The sequence below is a fragment of the Aythya ferina genome, assembly GCF_964211825.1.
Source record: "Aythya ferina genome assembly, contig: HAP1_SCAFFOLD_136, whole genome shotgun sequence".
Classification (NCBI taxonomy): domain Eukaryota; kingdom Metazoa; phylum Chordata; class Aves; order Anseriformes; family Anatidae; genus Aythya; species Aythya ferina.
Window position 1 is genome coordinate 112,673 of NW_028181389.1, and position 10,740 is coordinate 123,412.

At 46.6% G+C, this 10,740-nt stretch overlaps 1 long non-coding RNA gene across 2 annotated transcripts; it reads right to left on the reverse strand.

Annotated features, from left to right (window-relative positions):
* Positions 1 to 291: 291 nt before the first annotated feature.
* LOC311428766 lies at positions 292 to 2,716 on the reverse strand. Of its 2 annotated transcripts, XR_014687879.1 has the most exons (4): positions 2,576 to 2,716; positions 1,974 to 2,133; positions 1,022 to 1,113; positions 292 to 594 (listed from the first exon to the last, which is right to left on the reverse strand). It is a non-coding gene; the product is annotated as an uncharacterized lncRNA (long non-coding RNA). The 2 variants fall into 2 exon arrangements; XR_014687880.1 differs by having other exon boundaries at positions 1,974 to 2,716.
* Between the last annotated feature and the right edge of the window lie 8,024 nt (positions 2,717 to 10,740).

The following is a 10,740-nucleotide window of genomic DNA, read 5'->3' on the forward strand; positions in this document are numbered from 1 at the left end:
ATGCTAATTATCTTAGCTGCCCTCAGAAGCAGGATGCTTCAGTAGAGAACGCATCGTCCTTTACTGTGTTTTGAGTCATTCAGAGCTTCCATTTGGCATTTCAGTTTCGAATCCACAATAAAACCTATGCGTTGTATTCCAGACTTGCCCAAAAAAAAGACATGCACATGGAAATAATAAAATTCTACCACCATTATGTCTGAAAGGTTTAAGTTGATTGCACAAACCGCAAGTTTTTGCTTTAGCAGAATTATAAAGAAGTGGATGCTGTGGTTATACCTTGCTGTCGGTCCTTCTTTAGCGCAAGCTGTGCATGCGGGAAGATCTTCTGCACAACTTGTAAAATATTCTCTACTGATCTTTGAAAAAGTGGCTTGAAAATGGGTGATAGTGCTTATACGGGTGAAGCCTTGATCCGGTTTGAAGCTGGAACAACCTTCTTCATAGCCATGAAAAAGTCCTTTGCTTTTATTTTAATAGAATTAACGTCTAGTAGCAACTTCTCCCTACTTGCATAAATCTGAGGATAGCATCGGCGTAGAGAGCACAGCACAGCTTCAGTACATAAAGATTTGATATCTGCACCACAGTATCCTAACAAACAAAAATCAAACGTTACATCGGTCAAGGCCCAGGTTTACAACATGCAACATTTAAAGAATTTGTAATGCCAAAACCAAACAGCTTAACAGGGAATTCAAAGTGCTACCGCTCTGCAGGGGTGTTTCATGTTGCTCACTGCCTGATATCCTGCGCTTATGCAGCTGAAGCAGACTCCTCATCAAAAACTATACTCTTGAGGAAGATGCCCCAGAACCATTTAATGTTCTCAGACAACAAGAGGAACGATAACAAAGAGTAAATAGATGAAAGCATCTCACTCAGATTGCTATGAAGGTGTGCCAGCTGCCTCGTTGACTAGTTGTGCAGCAAGGCACAAGAGCATGGGTACTGCCTGGTACAAGCTAAGGTTCTTTACAACTTGGTCACAAGCAAGAATCCGTTTCTGTTTCAGTCTTACCAATGCATTTCTCAGCTAGTTCATCAAGCAACATGTCCGGTGGCTGAGGGGTCCAGTCACAAGTATGAATCTTGAAAATTTCTTTTCCAACCCTGAAGCAAAATCATTGCATTTTAGCTTGTCCCAAGTTTTCCTTAAAAATACCAACAAGAAACAAACAAACCAAAAGGCAAACAAACAGACAAAAAAAACAGTCCTCCCTCAAAACCCCTCATCTACTAATACACTTTTCTTACTTGCTCAACTTTCAAGTATTTTACAGTTATTTAATATACACTCTGCATTGTCAACCAGGAAATTGAATATTTCTTATTTGTTATACTGAACTTTTTCTAGGAACCTACAGTGAAAGAAAAGGCATTTATAGCTTCAATAACAAGTTTCCAAACTACGAGACCTAAGGACCCAGAGGAAAATACTGTAATGAAAAATTTATCCAGAAACATTTCTTTGCTGTCCAAAAAACTTCTCTAAAACTTAGCAAGCTTTCATTGGGACAGTCTCATTACTTCATCACATTTGCTTTCCAGCCAGTAAATTCACAGAAAGCACTTCTGGCACAATGCTTCCAATTGCTACAATTACTATAAAGAAGAAAAGAATTATGACTCAAACTACTACCACTGATCCGGGGCACAATCAAATGCAAACACGTCCACTATTCACTCATAAGGGAAGGATTGAGACCAAAAACACAACTTCATGATGAAAGCGCCCAAGTGGACTAAATAATTAAGCAAACAGGTACAACTTTGGGAATTAAAGGTTTGATTATAGAACTAACTACTTGGTGGTATCATCCTGACCATATATATCCAGTACCAGATTTGCCCTCCATGGAACAACGCAGTGTCTCCACGTGTCACTCTTTTGTTCAAGTTGTCAATTATTTTTTTTTCCTATAAAGTTGGACTTTGCCATGGTAGCACTAACGTTGAATTTAAGTTCTCACCTCTTAATTTGGCAAGTTGAAGAGGAACTGTCTGCCAAAGCGTCCTGGTCTTCGTAAAGCAGGATCTATAGAATCCAGTCTGTTGGTAGCTCCGATTACCACGATCTCCCCTCTGTTATCTATGCCATCCATAAGCGTCTGAAGAGTTGAAACAATGGAACTAATAGAAAAATATAATTTTTACTTACTGGTTCAGTAAATTTTGATACATTCCACATGACTTTTTTGATGCCGGAATAACCTTCTTCCTAGTGGTCATTCAAAACTGGGAAAAAAATAGTCTACCAAGTCGGGGTTTTTTTGATTTGATAATAAATCTGCAGACTGTTAAGTCATCAAGCACTTCAAGACTGTTTGAAATAATCTCTACGTTAATATAAAAGGAGTACTGCACACTTCTGCTCAGGAAGAAAATCACGGAAAATGTCAACTTTGATTTTAGATGTTGAATTTGTTGCAGTGAGATCTTCCTCATCGCACGATTCTATTTGGATTTAAACCATATTATCTATGGAGAGACCAAGATTAGGACAAGAACAGCACAGAGTTCAGCATGAAGCCAATCAGGAGCTCAAGTTTGTATTCTTTGTATTCAACTTTACCCTTCTCTTGCTGGAAGGACCTGCTTTTTGACTCTCCTTCTCTTCACTAGGAGCATGTTCCCTCTTGCATTCGTAATGCTCTTTCTCAGTGGTTTTAGTCTTGTCCTTTGTATCTTGGCATCTCTCTGTAACAGCTGAGGAGGAAAGGTTTTTAGAGCTACATTCAGTGTCACACTTGAGAGAGGAAGTTTGCCGCAATTTCTCACCAGGCTCACAAGACTCTTTGCCGGACAAAACGGTTTCTTTTGAAATGAGGTCACGTTCTTTTGATCTTCTTGGTTTCTCCTTGTCTCCACGGTCATCACATTGGTACTGGGCGAGGTATTCATCATTCCCAGGAGATTTCGGAGGGTCCACGACACTGCACAAAATAAAATCACATTTCTCACTTCTGCTGAAGGACATGAATATTAAGAGTAAAACCTTCCAACGTCGAACAAACAAACAAAAACCTCCGAACTACAGGAACCCTCGCAAAGATATGCCATTTAGAAACCTCTCCTGTGATTAGGACACCTTCTTCAGCTCCCAGAGAAAGTGTTTTTTCCCCTCTTGCTTCTGAAGCCATTGCACTAAAAAAGCAAACGCATCTGTCTCCCTCCACATGCTGCTCTGAATAAGAGCCAGAATATTCAAAGCCACTCTATTTGTTCTCCCCACATAGCCGAAAAAACACCAGTTGAAAGAGTTTTCTACCTCTCTCCACGAATTTACATCCACATATCCTATGACTGCAAAAATAGAAGGCGGGGCTCAGGAGAAACAGCCAGTGCTGGAAATGAAAAAAAGCAGCCTGTTTCTTCAGAGTCTTAAGCCTATGCTACTAGGAACAAAACAAAACAAAACAAAACAAAACAAAACAAAACAAGAGGAGAGGAGAACAACAGCGGGAAATTTACCTATTCTCCAGGTGTTCAATTGCAAAGCCTCCTCTGGAGGATCAACAGTTGTGAATTCAGTGTGCTTACGAGAAATCAGATCTACATCTGAACCACAACTACTTCAGTAGTATCACGAACTTCTGTTACTCTGAAGAAGCAGTCAGCACCGTTTCTATGTTAGGAAAGAGCTGAACAGAGTCTGTTATTCACATCAAGTAGTCAGGCAGGTTTCTTTAGGAAGGCTGGGTTTCACTAGAACATTACTAGCCTGTAAGCCTCATGGCATCACCTTCCACCTTGACTGCTGAACCTCCTTGCTCCCTACTATCTTCTTTGCCAAGATACAGCTGTCCACATTTACTTTTCCTACTTGGCTGGACTGAATTTAAGAAGATCTTGCATCTAAGAAAGGGAACAAAAGCTGCTGCCCAGCAGCGTCTGGCTCAGGGAGGAGTGAGAAAGCTCTGTGCAGTCCCCAAGGTCCGTGCAGCAGGAGGCAGGAGGTGCTCCAGGCTCACAGCAGCAGTTCCCCTGCGGCCTGTGCAGGGAGAGGCCCCTGGTGGAGCAGGCTGTGCCCCTGGTGGAGCAGGCTGTCCCCCTGCAGCCCATGGGTCCCCCGTGGAGCAGATCTCCACGCTGCAGCCCCCCTGCGGGTGGAGGAGCCCCCGGTGGAGCAGGTGGCTGTGGCCTGGAGGAGGCCGCGGCCTGTGGAGAGCCCCCGCAGGAGCAGGCCCCGGGCTGGACTGGAACAGGCTGTGCTGAGCCTGCTTTGCCCGTGACGCTCCTTGTGGAGTGATCTCCCTGTCCTTCTGGCAGCCCTTGAGCCCTTGCCAGCCTCTTTTCTCCCCTTGGCGTTGGAGGAGGGGCAGGGAGAGAGCGCTTGTGCTGGAGCTCGGCTGCCCAGATGAGGAAAACCACCACGGCTCTGTCTTGCCGCTGCTGCAGCACGCTGGTAGCAGCCAGCACCGTCTGTTCTTCGAGCCTCAGCAAGCCCACAGCATCTTCCGTGAAGGGATCCCTTTCCTTCACGCCTGACAGGCGCCGCCTCCAGAGGCTGAGGGCTTGTGCCCCGTTTGCAAGCGCTTTCTCAGTGCCCCCTTCCCCAGAGACGGATCCCAGCTGCTTGGCTTCACTGCCCTCTGCTGCCAGGCTCCCGCAGCTGCTATCCCAGCAGCGCAGCGAACATGCGGATAGAAGGCTGCATCATCGTGAGTATCCGCACGTTCCCATGTTACATCTTTCATTTTCCCTCATTCACAATCGTGTTTTTTGGTCAAGAAAAGTTATCACAAGGAAAAAGAATTGTACTTCTCTAATAAGTAGTCTTTGTTGTCCGGCCAGTATCAGTAAAAATCCCTGCTCGCCGGTAACTAGAGCCCTTCATAGACCAGCGGGGGGCAGGGGAAAGGCCTCCTGCCCGGCCGGGCTCCCCTCTGCTGCCCTGAGGGGGAGCAGGCCGTGTCGCGGGCCCTGTGGGTCGGGGTGCCCTTAGGGGAGGGGGGGGGGTGAAGGGCGCAGGGCCTGGAGGCAGGGCTGGGGGCTGGGGTGTTCCCTCCCCCTGTACCAGCCCCTTCTGGGCCCTGTGAGACGCGGAGCTGCTGCCCGGGGTTAGGCCCAAGGTCTCCTGTCAGGCCCGGGGCCGCCCTTCCCCTCGCCCTGCCCTTCCCTCCCGCTCCTGAACCCTTCGTCAGGCCTTGCTGGGCCCTCTGTCCGGCTGTCTGTCTGTCCGTGCATCTGACCCTCTGGCCATCTGTCCCACCACCCTGCCCCGTCCCTGCCCTCTCCCTAAGGAAGCAAAGAGTCCCCGGGCTGCCTTCATGGGGGGGGTAGGGGGGAGAGGGGAGGTTCTGCTGAGAAAAAAATGAAAGATTTCCCCCTTAACGGGCGCCTTGCGAGTTCTTTCGAGTTCCAACCTTCTGCCTTCCTTCCGTAGCAGTGCCTCCAAGGGGTGCGCTGTAAGGCAGCCCTCATCTGGCGCGTTGCTCCTCCGTTCCCCCAAGGAACTGCCTTCAGGATCTGACTAACTCTGGATGCACCCGGTTGTCGCCTTAATTTCTCCTTTAGCTTGCTGAAAACAAGCCGGTTGGGTGACCTTTTGCGTTTCTCGCTTAAAATTTGGATCGAGGAGGTCTGTGTTTCCTTACGCTGATGTCCACGCTGAAGGTGCAGAAGGGTTCCGTGCTGTTGCTTGGGTCAGCCTTGTTGCCAGGTTTGGAATGTTTAGCCTACCGGTGCTTCGGTGCTGTTGGGCTGCACTCAGAGTGTGAGCTCTGGGCGTTATTTCTCAAATACTGCGTTATTTGAGCGTACAGACCCGAGATATTCTGCGGAGAGGTGATTTAAGGCACGTCAGAACCACCGCTGCGGCGTGTGCCAGCGTCGGACGCCCGTTCGAGTGATCGGGCGGAGCAGGTGAATTGAATTTGGTGCTGGGTGGCGAGGTGGTGTTGGGGGAAGAGCTAGGCTAAGGAGAGCTTCCTCTTGCTCTGCCCCTTCCCATCTCAAATGGCCGCTTCCTGGGGAGATGGGTTCGTTGGGAGGTTAACTACAACGTTACAGTGGGGATGAGGAATCACCTTTAGTCCCGTAGGTATTTGCTGCCAGGCCGCAGCGTTGATTTCAGAAATTGTATTTAAAAAAGGGAAAAGAAAGGAAAGATGTATTCTTTAACATACTCTCTTTTCTCGGAGAGTAGATGGAGGAGCTTCAGCCGTGCCCTTCCTCCGGAAACGATTCCCAGTGTCTGCTCAGACACTGAGGAGGAAAATGGAGGAGAGCCACCCGATAGAAATAAAGGAAAGAAGGGGTCATGGATTAAGGGAAAAGCACTACTTAAAAAATTGGTGCTCTCTAAAAACGGGTTAAGGGTTTGGGACCTGCAGGTGCTGCCTACACCTGTGTGCGTTGCAGTCGTGCCTGTTGCCACTGAGCAAAACGGGGAGAGCTGCTTTGTCGAACGCGGCGTGTTAAAGCACGTGCCACTGCCTGGAAGAAAAGCACGGACTTCCCTCGTGTGGGCCTTCTTCCCTAGCGATCTGTGGTTTACCTGATGGTTTCCCATAAGCTGAGAATGTTTAAAAGAAAAAAAAAAAAAACAAAAATCAAAAACCAACACCAACGTTGAGAGTGGTGAAGCAGATCCTCACGTGGGGACTCAGAATCAGCGGTGACATCACCATGCGAAGCATTGTGTGTGCTTCGGGTTGGGGCTGCTGCGAGCCTCGCAGCGGGGAGGGAGAGCGGATCCGGGGTGCCTCTGTGTCAGCCCTCTGCCCTGGTGGCTTTGTGAGCACTGAGAGTTTGACTCCTGTGTTCCCAGCTTTCGCTTCCGCACCTGCGGTGTGGCAGAGCCAGCGAGCTGCTTGCTCAGCTGGAGGAGGAAGAGGAGTGACCTCAACATTGCCGAGGTAAAGCACAATTATTGAAAAGATTTGGCAAAGATGTGGGTTGTACCAGCGCGGCTGCTGCAGCTGCAGCAGATCCTGGAGCATTGGAGAAGATAGAGAGGGTTTTCTTCATGAAAAGAATGCTGTTAAAAGTGTTTTCATTCCAGAAATTAGGATAAACGCCTCTGTTGTTTGACATCCTCTATTGAGCTGGCACATTGGCATTACAGCGTACCTGGCACGCTGTTTGTATTAAAAAAAAAAGGTATTTTATTCAGGGCAGGCCAGAAACCTGCCTTGGCACTTGCACATCGCAGCAATGCTTACAGACCCTGCATCCTGGCTGCCAGGCCAGGATCTAAATCCGATGGTGCTGTTGGTAAACTGAAGCTCAGGAAGCGCTTCTGGGTTTTTTTGTCCTTCCATGTGAATTTTTACCCTGTGAAGATGGTGTATTAAGCTATTTTCGTAACAACAAATAGGTTTAAAAGCAGTTTCAGTTTAACATCTACACGCTTGGGTGTTATTAACAGAGCTTTGTATACTGAGCTGGTGCTTGGTAGGAGAAAAAACATCAATCTTACCTGGGAAACCTGGACCCCCTCAGCTACATACTGCTATGAGGAAACTCAGATGTAAGAACACACTTAAATAACACCTCACCAGAGCTGTTGTGCTCCTGACCACCAAAGGCACCTTTTTCCAACACCGTCGTACTGGAAGTTGATGCAGCTGGTTCCATCCGTAACGTGTGACTGTACAGTGCTGTAAAAGAACTATTTTTTCACAGCTTTGGAGAAAGTGAAGCAGAGAAAACCACGCATAACCACTGATACCTGGACCCCAAACTGCCACAGGCTGACGGTGATGCCCACTGGATATCTCCTGATACCCTGCTGCCTTCTGACTGCTCCAGCAGAAGTCCTGTTTTAATTAGCCAGCAGGTCCCTCTGAGGGAGGGACTTTGCTAAAACTCCTGCCGTAGGAAGTATCCTACGGGAGCCAAGTTGCTAAACTGATGTGTGGTTTTCCCTTAACCCCCTCACCCCTGACTTTCCAGCTCCTGACAGCACTGCCAACGTGTGCAGTGTCACCGTGTGCCATCTAGGTGCCAGCTGCCATGGTTTATATATTGTAAAATTAGTGATTTGGGACTCGTGAGCACTGAGGAGAGGCTAGCAATTGCTTAAGAGCTTTCCTTGTGTCGCTCTGGGGCAGGGAGATGGGTGAAACATCTTAGGCTTGAAAGTGATTCCCTGCAGAGTGACGTGCTCAGATCTGCACAACAGATCTGTCGTTTTGGTCACCTTATTAGATCCCTGCTTGAGAGGTTGCTTGCAAGAATCGATTCCTCTTCACCTTGATGTGTCAAGCTAAAGACAAATCTGTGCCGAAGCACTGTTTGATCAGACGAGTGCCTCAGTTCAGGATTGTTCTTTGACAGCTACAGAAACAGCAGGACGATCAGCGCCTTCAGGAACAGATGAATTTGATCTTGAGGCTGTCGTAAAACAGGTCCCTGAAGTCTGAAGACTGTTCAAATAGTTTGGGCCAGCAAGGAGCAGCTGTACGTGGCGGCTGCGGTAACTCGGGGCTCCGAGTCTCAGAGAGCGTGGTGAAAGGTGACCCCCAGCTGGCTGCTGGAGGAAGCTGAGGCAGCGTTCAGCTCTAACCTTTGCCTTCTTGGCTGGCATCTTTGCACTCCTGCTGTCAGTGGGTGTTGAGTGTCCTTCCCGGCAGCCTCAGAACGTGCCCTCAGATGTAGGCAGCATTTAGCAGCTAGAATTCCCTCAAATAGAAAGAGTACAAATGATGCGTTTTCTGCTTTTGCTTTGGAACTCTTAGCTTGAGGTTTTCCTGCAGGCCTTAGGGTTTCTTGCAGCAGCAGGGATGAGTTGTGTTAGCAAGAGGCTGTTCTGTGCTTCGACTGTGGGAAGATGAATGGTTACGTGTGCACCGTTAAATATAACTTGACACCTAGCACACCGCACTTGCAGCCTGTGGGGTGCTTTAACAAGCAGGTAAATCAGCAGAGGCTGTTTTGCAGCCGGGGTGATGCTGGGTGATTAAAAAGCAGGGGCAGAACAAGGAGTTTCTAGTGTTTGTTCTTGCTTGTCATCCGACTCTCCACTTCCACTGTTCTTTAAAAAAAACAAAAACAAACAAACAAACAAATAAAAAAAAAAAAAAAACAAGCAAGGGGTAAGCATCTTAATATCTTTATTATAAATGGAAGGCACAAAAGAGGCCAGCAACAGAGACTGTCCAAGAGAAATGCTTTGTGCTTTATAAACAAACAAGGAAGTACCCTTAGGTGGGTGTGATAATCCTCCTCTAATGCGTTTTTGGGGTGCAAAAATAGATTTGTTCCTTTCTTGCTCTTCTCTGCAGGACAAAGGCAGAATAGGCACTGCAAAGTTAGACCAGGGAGGTCAGTTTGTTCCGTACTGAGAAAGACAAGCCTGTAAAACAAACTAGACAGATTTTCTTTGTAGTATTCATCTTCCTTCAGCAAAGGCAAAGCTTATGACACTTGTTGGTGTGTATTTCCAGACCCCCAGCTACTGGCACTGTAGCGCATCTCTAATTCTTTGGTACAAAAGGTTCAAAATCTCTTAATGCAAAAATTTTACCAGCACCCTGGAGCAAAAAAAAAAGAAATCTAAAACCCTTACCAACTTCTATTACAGACCTGCTGAGTGCACCAGAGTTACTCATTTTTATTCAGGCTTTCAGGGGCAACTTCAGTTGGTTTAGCACTTGGATTGCTATGTTGGCAGATGTCAGTTTAAAAAAAAAAAAAGCTTTTGAGGTCCTTTTTAAAATGAGACTGCTTTTTTGGAATTTGGAATACTGCAAGGTATCGTTGGTTTTGCTTTCTTCCCATTCCTTAGACCAGATCCATTCAGATTCTGAACAGCGTTCCCGGTGTGTTCAGGAAAATGGAAGGCAACAAGCAAAATGATGAGCTCCTTGGGCAGTCAAAAGAGCTAAATCTGGAGAGTGTTTTGAGTCAAACTTCCATGCTAAGGAGCACCAGTAATTGTTAGAAGTAGCTGCAGAGGAACCTGCATGGCACTGGGTGTGTTTCTGAAGGTGCTAAAGGTCCGAAGTGACGATTCCTACCCATACTAAAGAAGAGAAGGAAACCTTGCACTTAACTACTGTTTTTATTCCCTTTGTCCAGCAGTCAAAAGCAGTAACTAATATGAGAACCCAACTTTTCCTCTCTTTATTTTAGATTTGGGAAAATTCCCTGCCAAAACAATATTTCCTGGAAAATTCACTAGTGTTTGTGTGAGTAAAAGCTTCCAACCTTTTATTATTAATTTGTAAGAACTATTTCATCCACTTTTGTCCAGAAGAGTCAGAAATAATTTGCACAGAAATGTGCAGCGTTTTAATGAAAGGATTCAGAATCACTCTGAATTGAACTTTATCTGGTCTGGTTGCAGGTTTTGTGACATTTAGTGTCTTTAAAAAAAAAAAAAATCAAAATTTCTGACTTCATATCAGAAAAAAAGAAAAAAAAATGCTTGTGGCGAAATAAAATCTGTTGCAGCTCTGCTCATCGAAAACTCATTGGCTGTTAAATTGGACCTAAGTCGTCTTCTCTAACCTTTCATGATCCTGCAGCAATGGCTGATGATGGATATATGGATTAGGGAACAGCACGTGATGGCAAACCTGTGGTATTTGCTACTGTACTGGGTCTGGCTGGAATGTTTACTTTCCCTGCAGCAGCCCATACAGTGCCGTACTCTGTACTTGTAGCAGGAACAGCAGTGTTATCACACCAGTGTTGTGTGTACTGCTGAGCAGCAGTGGCACAGCATTGGGCCTTTCTCTAACCCTCCTAGGGGGTGGGCAAAAAGGTGAGGAGAGAAACATCACTAGG